The 15,916-nt window shown below is 35.0% G+C and overlaps 1 long non-coding RNA gene across 4 annotated transcripts; it reads left to right on the top strand.

The window, feature by feature from the left end:
* LOC107629886 lies at positions 10,427-13,067 on the top strand. 4 transcript variants are annotated; one of them, XR_001618063.2, is made up of 6 exons: positions 10,427-10,751; positions 11,135-11,638; positions 11,762-12,141; positions 12,239-12,376; positions 12,465-12,595; positions 12,920-13,067. It is a non-coding gene; the product is annotated as an uncharacterized LOC107629886 (long non-coding RNA). The 4 variants fall into 4 exon arrangements; XR_002360817.1 differs by having other exon boundaries at positions 11,135-11,943; positions 12,030-12,141; XR_001618062.2 differs by having other exon boundaries at positions 11,135-11,943; positions 12,018-12,141.

The following is a 15,916-nucleotide window of genomic DNA, read 5'->3' as shown; positions in this document are numbered from 1 at the left end:
AAAACAAAGGAGAAATTTTTGAAAGATTTTTTTTTATTTTTGAAAATAAAACAAAAAGAAAATTACCTAATCTGAGCAACAAGATGAACCGTCAGTTGTCCAAACTCGAACAATCCCCGGCAACGGTGCCAAAAACTTGGTATGCGAAATTGTTACTCATGTTGTGAATTGTTGTTCGAAATTGATTCCCTAGCAATGGCACCAAAAACGGATGCACAGAACCATGGTCTAAACATATCTTCACAACTTCGCATAACTAATCAGCAAGTGCACTGGGTCGTCCAAGTAATAAACCTTACGTGAGTAAGGGTCGATCCCACGGAGATTGTTGGTATGAAGCAAGCTATGGTCACCTTGTAAATTTCAGTCAGGCGGATATAAAATAGTTATGGAGTTTTTGAAATCTAGTAATAAAAGAAGGATAGAAATACTTATGTAAATCATTGGTGAGAATTTCAGATAAGCGTATGGATATGCATTCGTTCCTCTAAACCTCCGCTTTCCTGCTGAGAGGGGAACCGGAGTAACCAAGACTACGAATACAATGATAAAAAGTTCTATTTATAATAAACTAGTCACTAGGGTTTACAGAAGTAAGTAATTGATGCATAAATCCACTTCCGGGGCCCACTTGGTGTGTGCTTGGGCTGAGCTTGAAGTCTACACGTGGAGAGGTCATTCTTGGAGTTGAACACTAGCTTTTGTGCCATTTTGGGCGTTGAACTCCACTTTGCAACTTGTTTCTGGCGCTGGACGCCAGAATTGGGCAGAGAGCTGGCGTTGAACACCAGTTTGCGTCGTCTAAAATTGGGCAAAGTATGGACTATTATATATTTCTGGAAAGCCCTGGATGTCTACTTTCCAATGCAATTGGAACGCCATTTTGAGTTCTGTAGCTCCAGAAAATCCATTTTGAGTGCAGGGAGGTCAGAATCCAACAGCATCAGCAGTCCTTCTTCAACCTCTGAATCTGATTTTTGCTCAAATCCCTCAATTTCAGCCAAAAAATACCTGAAATCACAGAAAAACACACAAACTCATAGTAAAGTCCAGAAATATGAATTTAACATAAAAACTAATGAAAATATCCCTAAAAGTAACTAGATTCTACTAAAAACAATGCCAAAAAGCGTATAAATTATCCGCTCATCAGGTTGTTAGGTCTGTTTAGAATTATATAGGTTGCTATATAGGTTAGATGGGAAGTTTAAGGTAATCAAAGATTCAAATTTCAAGTCCACTTGACCAAATATGCATTCTTACCTTGACCCTAGCCCCATTACAACCTATGAAAAGACCTCATGATAAATGTATGCATGCATGAAATAAATGTTGATTGTTAGATGAAAAACAAATCCTGGAAAGCATGATTAGGAGAGAATTGAATGAATCGACCCTATACACTTGAGCATATAGAGTGCAACACTTCCGGTGAGGGTTCGATGCTTAATTCCTTGATTCCCGGCTTTCATGAGCTTTCTTCTTGCAAGTCTACTTGAACTTCATTTTTTATACTTGAATTGGTAGGATTCGTGAATCGTCATATGACCTTGGCCCTACTTGTGCATGTATATCTTGGAGGATTGATTTATTTTTAACCAAGTAGGTAGAATCATTTTGCATTTAGTTGCATTCATATAGATAGATGCATTTAGGTTATTTGCATTGAATAAATGTCATACCCCTTGCTTCAATCTTGGTTTAAGCATGAGGACATGCTTAGTTTAAGTGTGGGGAGGTTGATAAACCCCATTTGTAGGGTTTATCTTGTGTTGAATTTAAAGGGTTTTATCATCTTTTTCCACATTTATTCAATGAAATAGCATGGCTTCATGATTGTCTCCTAATTTGTGCTTAAGTATGAAAACATGCTTTTTAGGCCCTTAATTGTTTAATCTTGATTTACCTTTGATTCCATTAGATGCCTTGAGATATTTTTTAAGTGATTTAAGATTTAGGAGGCAAAGATTGGATCAAGGAAATGAAGGAAAAGCATGTAAAAATGGAGAACTCATGAAGAAATGAAGGAATCGCAAAAGCTGTCAAGCCGACCTCTTCACACTTAATCAATCATAACTTGAGCTACAGAGGTCCAAATGATACGGTTCTAGTTGCGTTGGAAAGCTAACACCCGGGGCTTCGAAATGATGTAATATTTGCCATAGTTGCATCGCGGATAGGGGCGCACACGAGTACTGTACGCGTACATGTCAATGTTGCACGTGACCCACTTTAATGCAACTCGTGGCCAGCGATTTTAGATGCCTTGTGGGCCCAATCCAACTCATTTCTGATGCTATTTAAGCCAAGGATTGAAAGAGAATTAACATACTTTTGATAATTAGTCATAGTTTAAGCTTTAGGAGTAGTTAGAGTTAGTTTCTAAAGAGAGAAGCTATCTCTTCTCTCTAGGATTAGGATTAGGTTTTAGATCTAGATTAGAATTTCTTAGATCTAGGTTTAATTCATGCTTTGATTTACTTTTCCTTTACAATTTCTTGTTTCTCTAATCTCTCTAATTTTGCATTTAATTCTTGTAATCCTTTACTTTTATGTTGATACACTTTTGTTCTTCCATTTTTCTTTAATGCAATTTATGTTTTCATGTTCTTTTATTGTTAATTTGATTTGTTGTTGTTTAATTCCTTGCAATTGATTAGAGTAGATTTACTTTCCTTGCAATTTCACTATGTTTTCCTTTTATGCCTTCCAAGTATTTGATAAAATATTTGGAAGGATTTTAGAGTAGATTTTAGTGTTCTTGGCTTGGGAAGGTAACTTAGAAACTCTTGAGTTAATAATGTCCAAGTAATTGACGATTGGGAGTCATTAACGCTAGATCTCACTAATTGATTTGGTGTAGAACTAGGACTTATGGACTTGGATTGACATAGCTCATTTGACTTTCCTTTATTAGTTAGAGGATGACTTAATGGGGTTGATCCTTGCCAATTCTCATGTTGTGGTTAGTGATAGGGATAGAGATCCTTGACCATCGAACCTTGCCAAGACCTTTTTAGCTATTAGTTTACTTCCTTGTCATTTATCTTTCATGTCTCTTACCAAAAACCCCAAACATAATCCATAACCAATAACAAGAACACTTTGTTGTAATTCCTAGGGAGAACGACCCGAGGTTTGAATACTTCGGTTTATAGATTTTAGGGGTTTGAACTTGTGACAAACAATCTTTTGTATGAAAGGATTATTTGTTGGTTTAGAAACTATACTTTACAACGAGACTTCATTTGTGAATTCTAGACCACACAAAAGTCCTCTCATCAACATCCCGCGTACGCATGACAAGCAGCACGTGACCAACTTAATGAAACACGCTGGGGGCGATTTCTAGACCTGTAGAAGCCCAGATCCAACTCATTTCTGAATTTATTAGAGGCCAAATTCTAGAAGGATGAGGGGAGAGCAATTAGGTCTAGTTTAGAAACATGCTTTAGGTTATATTCTAGAAAGAGAAGCTCTCTCTTCTCTCTAGAATAAGGGTAGAGTAGATAAATCTTTCTTAGGTTTAGATTTTAATTCCTATCTTGATTTAGTCTTCCTTTTAATTTCTTGTTGCTACATCTTTGCTCTTTTAGTTCTTCTTGTTAATTTCTTATTTTGGTTACTTTTATGTTTATGAACTATTGTTGGATTTTGATTCTCTATTAATGCAATTTATGTTCTAATGTTTCTTATTGTGTAATTGAGTTGTTATTGTTATTCTCTTGCCTTTGGTAGTTGTAGATTTTATATTCCTTACAATTTAATATGCTTTTCCTTTTATGTCTTCCAAGTATTTGATAAAATGATTGGTTGGATTTTAGAGTAGAATTTTGTTTTCTTGGCTTGGGTTAAGTAATTGGAAACTCTTGAGTTGTCAAATTCTTTTGTTGATTGGTGATTGAGGATTGTTGTAAGAACCGCGAATTAATTAACTAATTAATTATCATTAAATAATAATAATTTAATTGTCCGAAATAGGTTCAAAATTTTAGAATATTAATTAGAAAATATAAATATGATATTCAGACTCAATTGATTTTTCTGAATTGAAAAATGTAATCTTCTTCGGAAAATTGCTTAAAAACGCATACCGGTAAATTAACCAGCAGTACAGGCTTTCATCTATCTGATACTGTACGAGAAAGATAAAAACAATAGAAAAAGTTAGGAAATAAATTAAAGTTGAAAACCGGGCACTAATTTTAAAGGTTCGGCCCAAAGTTGGGCCAAACGGGTCAAAAATGCTAATGGGTTGGACCGGGACCAAGTTGGACCCTAGCCCAACATATATAACACTTATTAATGAACTCCTTCAGCCACAAACACCCACACACAAGGGTTTGAGCTGCTGCATGAGAAGTGAGAGAAGAGAGCTAAAAGGGGAAAGGTTACTATTCATATACAACTTCCGGTGGCCATATCTCGAGCTACAGTGCTCCGATTTGTGTGCCGTCAATGACCACGTGAAGCTCTTGTTGAGTCCGTCACTTCTAGCTAAGTATTGTGGTGAGCTTCTCACAAATATCTGCCCAGTTTTCTGGCCTAAGAAATTCAAATTTTTTTGTTTTAGTTTTGAGTAAAATTTTGTGTTTTGGTTGTTTAGGTACTAACTAATAGTGAGGGATTGTTGGGTTCTATCCCAAATTTTAGTGGATAAGGTAAGGTTTTTTAAGAACTCTTATAAATTGATATATTGTGAGTATTAAATTTTGATTTTTATGAAATGTATGATGTTAGTTTGAATTTTGGAGCTTGTTGGAGTTGCCTTGGATATTTGGAAGCCTTTGGATTGGGATTGGTGATTTGATTTGGTTGGAGGCTTGAATTGGACTCAACTTGGTGTGTTGTGCATATTGGAAATCAATCAAGATATGGTTTCAATTTCCTTTATGTAATATATAATATTTCGGGACACTTAGGCTAGTGACCGATAGGATAGGTTTGGATTGTATTGGTTGTTGAACTTGTTGATGATGATGTACGATGATTCAATGATTTTGGCTATTTTGATGAATTGTGATGTTGATGTTGATAAAGTGATGTTAAATATTGAGATTGAGGATGAATGAAGTTAATCATGATGATTATTGGTGATATAATGATGATACATGATTATGCTGGTTGAGAAATGGTTTTAGTGAGATATAGTTGATATTTGAGGTTGAGAATTATGTAATGTGAATTGCGACACAAAGGATAAGTTAATGGGGTAAATTGGAGTTTGGTATGGTTTTGATTTGGTTTTGGTTATGAATTTTAAGGATTTGAGAAATTAGTGAACTTTGGTAAAAATGAATTTTTAGTGAACTTTGACAGATCATATCTTGAGCTACAGTTTTTGAAATTGAATGAATTTTATATCAAATTAAAGATAATTTAAAGAGCTTCAAAACGATATAAATTTTATTGAAATCTGAATTTTGTAGAGAAATATATTATCATTGGAAGTTTGAGTCAGAAATCTAAATTCTGTGATGTTGCAGAATTTGTGATTTCTGTTTTGTGTGCACACGCACACTGCTGTGCGCGTGCTCTGATCAGTGGCAATTTTTTACTTGTGCGTACACACACTCTGAAATTTGAAAACGTACGTACGCACACTCTTGGGCGCACGCACACACAGGGAGTTGCCTACTGTTGGGAGCGCTAGCACACTCAGGTGCACACAAACACCCTGCGAAATTTGCAAGCTGTGCATACGCACAACCTCGTGCGCACGCACAAGCTGGAATGAGCATTCTGTTGAGGGCGTTTGCACGTATCTGTGCGAGTACACAGAATGGAAATTTTTACTCTCTGTGCGTACGCACACCTCTATGCGTACGCACATTGCCCTGTTTTTCAATAAACATATTATTTTTAACTGTTTTACCTTCCCGAAAAGCTTGTAAACTTCCGTGACACTTATATAAGGCTCTTTAGCTTGTTTTTAGGTGTTAGAACATAGAGAGGGCTCGAGGTGAAATCAATTAGGTATTTCTTGCAAAAGTTTAGAAAATGGAGACTTAGGTTTTTGGAGTACTGAGGATGGGTTCGGTTGAGTGAGAATGTTGGGTATTGTATTGATGATTACTGATAGAAAATTGTGGAAGTGGTGAATTACTGAGTATTGAATGACATGATTTTGAAAACCACTGCTGTAATATTTTTAAACTGAGATTATTGAGACCCTATGCGCCTGGCAGGGACGGCGGTTGATCCCGCCTGTCGTGGTCGCGGCGGCGACGTAAGGGCGGTGGTTAGTCCCGTTTATGTTGAGATGTGAGGTCCGTGGTAAGAGTATCCCGCTCGCATCCCTTCGGAATCATTATAGTGTGCAGGCACTGACATCCTGGACTGTGATCCAGGCACGATATCTCGGGGGTTCCCATTATGAGACCGAAGGGCGACATCTCCATGGAGGTGTGTCAGGTTGGCAATTGAACCAACAATGTGATATCACAGCCAGATAGGACAGGTATTCATCATGTGCATCTTTTATCTGTTTGCTTGCTTTGCCGATTTGAATTGCTTGCCTAATTGTATAACATGCCTAATTGCCTATTTGAATTACTTGATATACATGCTTATACTTGTGCTTTACTTGCATTGTATTAATTGTGTTTTCTGCTGGGATTGAGGAGGTTCAGAAAGTGGTGGCAATGGGATCGCATGGAGGTTAGGCTGGCGAAGGCTGTGGGACAGCGGAGAATTGTTAGATTAGAAATCCACTAAGTTAGATTACTCCTTTTTCTTTATGGTTTTAAAGTATGTTTTAAAGTTTACTTATGGTTTAAGCTTGAATCTTGTGATGGATATGAAGTTTTAGGATTGCCTCTGGCATCCAAGAGTCTTATATCTTACATCACTGAGCACTATTACCATACTGAGAACCTCCAGTTCTCATTCCATACTCTATTGTTGTTTTTCAGATGCAGGTCGCAACCCACCTCAGTGAGTTGCTTTGATGGTGACAGAGTGGAGGATCTTCACTATGTTTTGAAGTCTTTTGATTATTTTGTTTAGTTCTCTCACCTTTTGTATTTATATTTTCCTTAGAGGATTACATTGAGAGGAAGTTTGTATAAGCTGTTTTATTTTCTAAACTCTGTATGTCTGCTGTATATAACCAGCCGGCTTAAACTCCACGAGCTGCGACTAGACTCTTATGACTATTATACTTTGATATATCTATATCTATATCCTGATATCTGTACGTATATCTTGTGCCACAATTAGTGTAGATTCGTGTGAATGTTTTGTATTTTTCAAACTCTGTTTTTGAGCTTAATCCTTCATCGGGCTTCTAGGATATATTTTTTTCCTTCTACATAAATATGTATAAGCTTTAGAATTGTTGTAACCTTTGATTAACCTTTGCTTTACAACGGGAGGTAAGGCTTAGGGTAATTAGGGTGTTACAATTGCTAGTTGGCTTGAATTCCACTAAAGCTAATCATTGATTAGGACTTCTGGACTAGAGTTGACTTTGCTCACTTAACTTTCCTTCAATTGTTAGAGGATAACTAAGTGAGAGCAAAAGACAACTACCATCACAATTGAGGATGATAATGAGGATAGGAATTTCAATTCTCATTCCTTGCCAAGACCTTTCTTAGTTGTTAGCTTAATTTCTTGTTATTTGCATTTCATGTTCATTATCTCAAAAACCCAAAATACTTTCTCATAACTAATAATATGCACACTTCCCTGCAATTTCTTGAGAGACAACCCGAGGTTTAAATACTCTCAATTTTTATTGGGTTTGACTTAAGTGACAAACAAATTAAACTTTGATTGAGGGTTGTTTATTCGGTTTAGATCTATACTTCGACGGAATTATTTTGTGAAAATTCCTAACCGACGATTTTTCTCGCATCAGAGGCTTTCCATTCTTGTCAATGTCATCTGGATCACCCTAATTGATTGTCCTTCTCTATAAGGAACCTCTCCTGAAAAAATTAATTACAATTAGTTACAATCACTGAACCAGCAATAGAAAAATAAAAAAGCACAGAAAGTTAATACTCTAGTTTATGAACTCTATCAACAATTTTTGTCTTGATCATATTAAAGTAAAATTCATCTTCATTTTTGTTTGCCGCTTTTTCCCTATACCTTTGCAAAAATAAGTTAATTTCGAGACACAGAAGACTCAGCAATTCAACTTATTAATTTACAATTGCTAGTTGCTAGTATATAATAATAGAACCAAGAGTAAAACCTAGAAAATCCTTACCTAGAACTAAAATTTTTTACAGTCTTTGCATTACTAAATGCTTCAACAACTGAGTTTGACTGCATCATTACAATTTAAAAACATTAGTGGAACTCAAATTCACCAACTATACATCACTTAAAAGAGAAATTTAAGAATCAAAAGAGGAGTGACAACCAAAACTAACTGAAAAAGAAACAAAAATACTACATCAATAACAGCGTAATAAGTATATTGCAATACCAGAGGTTAGAAGCGTTAAGGCATTCTCTTCTATTCACAAACTTGGAATTAGAAGAAAAATGGAGTCAATAAAAAAATAAAGCAAAATCCAAGAAATAAAAAAGATACAAGGCCAAAAATAATGCAGAAAATTTCCAAGAGAGGGGAGCTCACTTATCATTAACTCATGGATTTCCCACACCCAACGCAAATTCAATGAAACTACTATCAGTCAAGCCTTTGCAAAATCAAAGATTCAAGTCTTCGAGTTGCTTGCAACATTGTCCAATACCAGCCAGACCTTGATCTCCAAAAAAACAAACCTAAAAAATTCTCAGTAAATTATAAAGTACCCTGATAAGGGAAAATCAAGTCAACGTTAATTGAATTGAAGAAAAAAAGGGTGAGAAATTGCTTGCAAGTCCAACAATTTTAAGAATGTGCATTTGTAAGTAAGGGATTTTAAACCGTCGCAAGAGATGTTAGAGCACCAAATCAATCTCAAGCGCTCGAGACTAGGAAGGCCTTTGCCGAGAGCAGCCAAGCCGGCGTTGGATAAGCAGAGCGAATCGGGATTAGTCTCGGCAGAGGAGGTGTTGTCAGCAACGCAATGCACCTTCAGAGAGCGCCTTCCGGCGGGAATGCGAAGAGAGCGGGGAAGGGGAATGGAGAGGCACTCGTCGATGTGGAGGTTGCAGAGATTGGATAAGCGAGAGGGGAGGAGGTGGAGGAAGATGTCAGGGGAGGCAGAAGCGCCGATTCGGAGGGTGGAGATGACCTAAGGTGGCGACAGTGGTGACGACAGCGACAGTGAACTTAAGTTTTCGGCGATGAGATATCGCTCCCTTTCCTTTGAATCTGTTTCTCGCACTCACTCCCTCTGATCACATTCTCCGTCTATTGCAATTGACCAACAATTATTAAGAAAGATTATTTTAATAAAAATAATACCGGCCATAGTACTATGACCACTAAAAATTTCTCACTAAGAAATAGTTTTTCTGATATTTTTAGTGGCAAATATATAATGGCCACAAAAACATAACTTAAATTACAAAAATAGTGACTATTGTATTATGCCGCTAAAGGTTTGTCGCTAAAACTAATTATTTTTGTAGTGTTTTGTGTGTGTGAATTGGGTTTGTTTGTCCTTTCCTACTAGACTAGCTAGCTGGCCTTGTCACTTTTTTTATGCATCTTAACCTTCCCTTCATTTTTAATTATTTCTAATTAATTGCTCATTCTTTGTTGTGTATTATTTGTAGATCACTACAAGAAAAAGCATATTTTTCGACGCCAAAAATCGACGGCTATCTCTCCCGTCGATAATTTTCGACAGCCTGCTGTCGATATTTAAAAAAAATAATTAGAAATAAAATAATAAAATCGACAGCTTGGTCGTCGATTTTTTTATTGCTGTATTAACCACCTTTCTATTATCGTCACATTGTCGATGAACCTGGGATGGAAAATACTTTTATTTTAAAATCGATGAATATAGCGTCTATTTTATTATTTAAAATATCAACAATGTTACTGTCGATAAATTTGAACAGTCAAGATTGCTTTCTAAAATCAAGTAAACGGTGTAGATTTAATGTATAAAATAGATGTTAAGGGTGTTGCTTTTTTCTCAAATTAAAATCGACGAACTTGACGTCTATTTTATTATTTAAAATATCGACAACAACACCGTCGATAAATTTGAACGGTTTTGATTGTTTTGTAAAATAAAATTAACGATGTAGATTTAATGTATAAAATAAACGCTTAGAGTGTTGCTTTTTTTAAATTAAAATCGACGAAAATGCCGTCTATTTTATTATTTAAAATATCGACAACGTTGCTGTTGATAAATTTAAATGGTTTAAATCACTTTCTAAAATCAAATAAATGATATAAATTTAATGTATAAAATAAACGTTTAAAATGTAACCTTTTTTTTTTAAATTAAAATCGACGAATTTGCGGTCAAATTTTATTACTAAAAAGTAAAAACACATATACCGGCTTTCACTTCCCGCGTACAAAGTTCTGAAACAGAAATCCCCCCAATCCCATCACCAACCCTTGTTTTACCCCCAAATTCACCCAATTTTCAACCGTCATTATCCGCTGCCGTCATCATCGCTCCGTCACGGTTGCGCCCCCGTCGCGCTCTATTGCTGCCGTAACCCTCGCCGACTTCGATTCTGACCCCAACCTCATTGTACAGTCCGCCGTGGTGCTTGGCAACTTCGCCTGTTGCCTTGACGCCGGTGTCCGTGCTGTCCTCGACGCCGGAGCTTTCCCTCACTTGATCAGGCTCCTCTCTGCCTCCAATGACAAGGTCAATTTCTCTCTCTCTTCTTTCTTTACCATTTGTTTTGCCAGATATTGTAGATTGCGATGAAATTGCAATGCTCTGAATTGTTAAATTGATCGTTAGGTTGCGATTAGTGATGGTACCTGCTTGGTTACGTTGATTTGGACCATTATTTTTTTATCATGATAATGCATTGATAGTAGGAATGAAATAGCTCGTGTGAGAATAATGAATTGCATATTTTGAACTCAATTTAGTTTCTGGAGTGTTCTTATGGTAATTTAGTGATTTAGTTTCTCCTTTAATTGTTCTTGCTACTTCTATAGCTATTAGAAATATTTCGAGTGCAATTATTAATATTTTAATCTCCAATGCCATCTGATTGGCCTTTGTACACTTGATTTTAGGTTGTGGATGCAACTGCACGTTCTCTACAAATGATTTATCAATCAAAATTATATTGGCCCCAAAATATGACTTTTTCAAGGAAGAGAACTTGGAGTTCCTGCTTTTACTGTTGAAAAGCGAGAATGAAAATCTTTCTGCATTGGGTGCGAGCATTATTATTCATTCATGCAAGACAGGTGAAGAACAGAATATTTTATCCTATGTTGGTGTGTTGGACAAACTCATCAGCCTTTTGTATGGTTCTCTAAGCCAGCGAGATGCTAGTTTGGAGTCCATAGCTGCGATTGTTAAAAACAATTCTGAAGCTGTCTCTAAATTTGTCGACCTTAGAGGTGGAAGAGCATTGAGCCCTGTAATTGAATTAAGTAAAGACAAATATTCTCGGACAAGATTACTAGCTTGCTTGTGCCTTATTTGTGTTAAGAATGCTTCTTCTTGCCATCTTCAAGACACGGGAATCAAAACCAAACTGATAAATAATCTGCTTGAAGCTCCATTTCCAGGTATGTAATAATTTACTTTTGGTTGGGATTTACATAGCTGTGACTGAAGATTAGTTGAATTTAGATTAGCCTATTTTGTTTTGGTAGATGAATGTGCAAATCCATATTGGTGTGCTTGTATAGGTACTTATTTTGTTACATTTGGGCAAATTGGACTCACTTCCTTCAATGTTTACATGGTGCTTAGTCTCATTTCTTATAGTATACAGAGGTTTATCGATGGTTGTGTAAGAAGCATTGGATTGTTATGGAGATGGATTTTTGAAGTATTCAGGGCTGAAATTGCCAGATACAGAAAAATCATGGTATAGTAGAAATATCAGCATTGAAGATTGTAAGATGTTGTGTTTGAAGAATTGTTTATGTATGGCTTATGCAGCTTTGGATATAGGTGAAGACACAAGTGGTTGTTTGATGTGGTTTGGTATTTAAATGATATTAAAGCCCTGAATCCAAATTCTCTTGAAGATATTTACTTAAGAATGGCTGTTACAAAATTAGGTGTAAGTATCTTCTATTTTTATTCTTTTTATCAATTTTCTGTTATTTATTAATTAATTGTTTATTTTCGTTTAACGGGTGCATTTTTTCTTCTTATAGAAACTATTCAGAAAAATAAATCACAAAAATCAAATGTCCGAAAGAAAAAGACTATCATCATAATTTGTGCGTTATCTTCTAGTGTTCTAATCATATGCTTGGCTTTCATCGTCTTTAGATGGAAGATGCGAAGGAAAGGTAGTTAAGTAACTATTATATTATTTAAGTGATGTGGAAAACAGGAGCATGTATTGCATTTACATATTAAATGATGCTACTTATGTAGGTGTAATAAGTGACCAACAAGAGGAAGATCCACAATTGCCTTTGTTTGATATGTCCACAATTTCTTCTGCAACAAATAAGTTTTCAACCGATAGCATTTTGGGAAAAGGTGGCTTTGGTTCGGTATATAAGGTAGGGAAACCATTTGCCTTTTGTTTTACAAAGCTAGAGAGAATCAGAATCTTTTGCCTATGAGTTATATTTGGGGTATTGTGGGGCTGGAAAATTATACCCCAAAAAATAACACTATATGAAAATGTTACATTATATATTACTTAAATCTCAAGGATGTCATAGTGTACCTTTTGAATTGAAATGGTGTTGATTCAACCAATTGTAAAGGACAAGAAACTTGTTTTATCCTGTCTCAAGGTTTGGTTATTGAGGATGAAATTAACATTATAAGTTATAGTTCTATAAGCTAATGGATGTTGTAATGTTGTTTCTTGTTTGCAGAGCAAGTGGATAGTAGCTGTTTCTGTTGGTGTTTTCATTCTTTGGAGCCACGATATCGAAAAAGCCTTGTGGATTTTCGCTTTATTTTAAATATTTTGTGTTATTAGTGGATTGTAATTTAAATAAATATAAGTCCGAATTTAGTTATTTATTTTGTCTTGGGTCTTTGTTAGAGGATTATTTATTATTTTGATAAGTTTGTAAACTCATTATCTAATATTTAGTATAAATTTTATTTTTATATTTCAAAGTTTATTTGTCTTGTTATCTATATTATGTATAAATTTTATTTTTATATTTATTTGCATTAATTGTTTACTATTTTTCAAATAGCAAAAATAATTAAAACGTATCTATTAAAATCGACAGAAGACTTGTTGCTTTTTAATTTTAAAATAGACAAGAAAACCCAAATATAGACATAGTATTTGTCAGTATATGAATAATAAAATCGACGGTAACTGTGTCGATTTATTGGATCCAATATCGACGGCAACGTTGTTGATTTTAGTAAGCATATTATAGACAAGTTGTTGTCGATTTTATTGGATCAAATATCGACAGAAATTACGTCGATTTTATATAATAATATCGACGGCGTAGTCGTCGATTTTAGTATGTAAAATTCTCAAACTCATATTATAGACACAAGCGCTGTCGATTTTATTTAATTATTATCGACGGCCAAGCAAACCGTCGATTTTATTAGCATTTTGAAAAATCGACAAGCTTAATAGCGACCAACTCCACTGTCGATTTTGCCGTCGAATTTTGATATTATCGACGGCTTAACCGTCGATTTGGCCGTCGATTTTAACGATGTTTCTTGTAGTGGATTTAGCATATGGAACAAGTAAAGCGTGGATATAAAATATGCAAGCGATTAATTTCTTTTTGACAAATATTAATTACTATTTTGTTTGACAATTATTGTCAAACAAGAATTTTACTATTTTGTTGAGAATTATTGACAAATATGTATTTAAAACACTAATTGAACCTTTTAATATCTATTTTAATTAGAACTTTATTATTAGTTATTTTGTCTCTTTTCTAAATTTTTCTATTGTGCACAAATTTATTTATTAAGTTAAATAATTACACATGTATGAACAAAAAAATCTATTATGAGTGTTATTTTTTTGTATTTTTATTATAAAAGCAACTTTTAATTTTTGCCAAAAAGACAACCTTTCTGCTAGTTGTATATTTGGCTTTAAGCAACATTTTAATAAGTTGCATATTTTGAATATTAGGCAACATTCGTATAGGTTGCATATCCAAAAGAAAAGGCAATGTTTTAAAAGGTTGCATATCCAAAAGAAAAGGCAATAATTTTAAAGATTGTATATTCGAAACTAATAGACAATACTTCAAAGGATTGCAAATTCAAACTTATAAGCAACACGTGAAAAGGTTGCATTTACAATGTGTTTTAATAGTGGCTGAAATATAAGGAAAAAAGACAACACTACAAAAGTGTTGTCTCAAACACACTTATGAAGTATTCTTTTTCAACTAAAGGCAATAGCTTGTCAGGTGTTGTATCCAAAAGCGTTGTTTTTGAATAAAGAAACATTGCCTATAACCTAAGGTAATAGCTTGCAAGGAGTCCAAAAGTGTTACTTTAAGTCTAAAAATGTTGCTACAGATCAAAGGCAACTCTTTATCGACCTTTAATCAACACTTTTTAAATGTTCTCTTAGTCTGAAAATGTTGTAGTGTTTGGGAAGCAAAGTCTAGCCCTGTGGCTAGTTGCAACTTCTCTCTAAGAGTGGCAAAAATAAACTTCATGTGAGTTATTTCTAACATTGGTAGAGCCTCCAATTCCTTATAGTGAGCTCCCCTAATTTAGATTGCATTGTCTCTGTCATTATCCCACATAAAAAAAATGCATGGGTCATTTGGAAAAAATAGCAACATCTCATATAAACAAAACTAGAAAAAAGAAATAGTTAACATTTTTAAGGGTTTAGTAAATAAAGAGGCGCGAAAATGAACTTTATGTGGGTTCTCTCTAACATGGCTAGAACCTCCCACGCCTTGTTATGAGCTTTTCCAAAGTTGGATTGCATTGTCTATTTGTCTCTATCATCAACCCACATAAAAACATTACATGGCTCATTTGGAAAAATTATTATCAAAAGAAATAATCAACGTGTTTAGGAGTTTAGTAAATAAAGAGACTCGTCATAATTCTGACATCCTTAGAAGCATCGTCTATAGTTCTCCGAAGTTCTTTCCTTTCATATGATTGTAGGCAGCCCACAGAGGCACCACGCAACCCTTTGCTTGCGGCCACTCACACTTCGGGTGATGGAATTGTCATTACAATGAGCTCTATGGGTTTAACATTGGATTTGATTACATCCCTTTTACGTTATGTTAGCATAGATTTTGTTAGGTAGCCAATAATTTTTGTGAATAATATAAATTAGAAAAGTATATAGAACCAACTCCTAATCAGCCAAGAATTGAACAACTCAATTAATTATATTATTAATAATTAATTTTAAATTTTTTAAATTCAAAATTTAAAAATTTTAAAATTGTAAGTAAACCTAATTAAAGCCTATAAAAACATTCATTTTCTCTCCCATATTAAACTACCCACCTCCAACAATCACGCACATTCATCAAAAACCATTCGTTGCCTTCCATCTTCATCAACACCTTCGTCATCACGACCAGTCTTTGTTGTCCTCAAAACCGAGTACATAGAGCTTGCTTCTGGATGACGACGAAATGCTTATCGTATGTGAGATTTGTGCAGAAACCAAAGAGACTGATCAGATGTTCAGGAACAAGAAATGTGATCACTCCTTCTACTCTGACTGTGTCACCAAGCACGTGGCCACAAAGATCCAAGAGAGCTTAACGCTTGTTCCTTGCCCCGGATTGAACTGCAAGGGCATGTTGGAGCTTGATTCTTGCAGGCCCATGCTCCCAAAAGAGGTTCTTGATAGGTGGGACGATGCAATCTGTGAGGCCCTGTTT

Source organism: Arachis ipaensis, chromosome B01 (assembly GCF_000816755.2).
Source record: "Arachis ipaensis cultivar K30076 chromosome B01, Araip1.1, whole genome shotgun sequence".
Lineage (NCBI taxonomy): Eukaryota > Viridiplantae > Streptophyta > Magnoliopsida > Fabales > Fabaceae > Arachis > Arachis ipaensis.
Note: the sequence above shows the minus strand (reverse complement) of the source record. Positions and strands in the feature narration are given on the sequence as shown.